At 44.9% G+C, this 1,786-nt stretch overlaps 1 non-coding gene across 1 annotated transcript; it reads right to left on the bottom strand.

Moving 5' to 3' along the window:
* Positions 1 to 525: 525 nt before the first annotated feature.
* On the bottom strand, positions 526 to 597 carry Trnaa-agc (transfer RNA alanine (anticodon AGC)). The gene has a single exon. It is a non-coding gene; the product is annotated as a tRNA-Ala (tRNA).
* Positions 598 to 1,786: the final 1,189 nt, after the last annotated feature.

Here is a 1,786-nt window from a genome sequence, read left to right as displayed (position 1 = left end):
GTCATTCACATGATCGGACACCTCCATCACGAACATGACGATTTCCATGCACCATCAGTGTCTCCATTACACAACGGCAGAATTAACATTATCGTAAGAGATTTATTTGAACTGTAATGGAAAATCATCCAAAAAGTTTTTAGAGTCATAAGAATTGTTCGCCGAAGTCTTGTTGTGTCATTTATTTTCATCTGTTGTCTGGTTTAAAACTTCTATGAAATATGTATAATCTTTGGCTGAAGGGTCGTTTCATCTTCTTTCAGCCCACCGCTTTCTAAGAAACTGAAATAATCCAAAAGGAAAAAAGAAGTATTTCTTTCTTCCCAGACTGATGTATGGAATATATCATGCTATATGCATAATAGTTTTTGTCGTGATATGGATTGATAACGCCCAAATTGGCGAAACAGTCTAATTACTAGATCATGAACTAAAGGAAATGAAACTATATGGTTCCAGAGACCTTTTCAAGTTTCAAACATATATTATGTATATTAAGAGACTGACGTGACTAATGAAAATTTCTACCAAGGCCAGGGTTCGAACCTGGGTCTTCTGCTCGCTAGGCAGATGTGTTAACCACTACATCACCCTTGCACAATGGCTTTGCACAACTGCGCACGATATCCTACCACAGATACCTTGTCACACTGAGAGGTGAATGGGAATTTGGATCGAGACGAGCTAGGGTAGTCCGTGCAGTTGTGTAACCGTAGCGTAATGGTTCGTGCATACACCTAGTGAGCAGGAAATACCAGTTCGAATCCCGGCCTTGGTACAAATTTTCAATGGTCACTTCAGTCTGCACACATAAACCATGAAGTAAAGTGTTTATTTCAAAATAAAAGAACAGACTACGCAAGGAAATAACTTCCTTTGAGAAATTTACAACTTTAGATCCATATACGAAACAGGCCATTAGAATGCTAGGATTATTATGATGATGGTTCTACGCCTCCAGTCTGCAACAGGACTTATAGAGGGCTGTTGGCTGCTTTATTTCACTCTGTGTGTATAGTCTGCGAACTGAGAGGAGCACTATTTCAATACGGGTTGTCAAGGCTCCGAACAAGTAGCGGCGACATCGGCGCCATGTTGTCCTGCATTACGCCGGTCCTCCCCCAGCCTGTTTGTTAATTTAGCCGCCTCGTCTGGGCCGTACCTCAGGCCGCGCCGTGCCGCGTCACGTCCCGCAGTAGACGTCTGCAGCATTAGCGACCGGGCGCCGGCGGACCCGGTGCGGTTATTGGCGAGACCAGCTGACGTGGGCCGCTGCGAAAGCACAGCCCAATTACCGACTGCGCGTGTTTCGCCTACTGTCTAAATTAAAGCTGTAACTCACCCTCGAGCTGCTGCAGTGTTGCTGGAACATTGCTATGAATTTCGGTGCCGTATGCAGCTGGCCCGCCTGTGTTTCCTGGCCTAGCGTAGTACATTACTTGAAGATACATTTGGGTTGTTTTGAAAATCTGCCTTCTGTTAACACTGTTTATTTCTTTTTATTCGCCCAGACATCTTTCAACACCTACATGTCACCTTCTGTGCCGGCCGGAGTAGCCGTGCGGTTCTAGGCGCTACAGTCTGGAGCCGAGCGACCGCTACGGTCGCAGGTTCGAATCCTGCCTCGGGCATGGATGTGTGTGATGTCCTTAGGTTAGTTAGGTTTAATTAGTTCTAAGTTCTAGGCGACTGATGACCTCAGAAGTTAAGTCGCATAGTGCTCAGAGCCATTTGAACCTTCTATAGGTCGAATTTTGTTTCCGTAAAGTACAACACAAAGTTTCTG

This window comes from Schistocerca cancellata, chromosome 12 (genome assembly GCF_023864275.1).
Source record: "Schistocerca cancellata isolate TAMUIC-IGC-003103 chromosome 12, iqSchCanc2.1, whole genome shotgun sequence".
Classification (NCBI taxonomy): domain Eukaryota; kingdom Metazoa; phylum Arthropoda; class Insecta; order Orthoptera; family Acrididae; genus Schistocerca; species Schistocerca cancellata.
The sequence above is the reverse complement of the archived record's forward strand: the minus strand, read 5'-3'. Positions and strand labels throughout refer to the sequence as shown.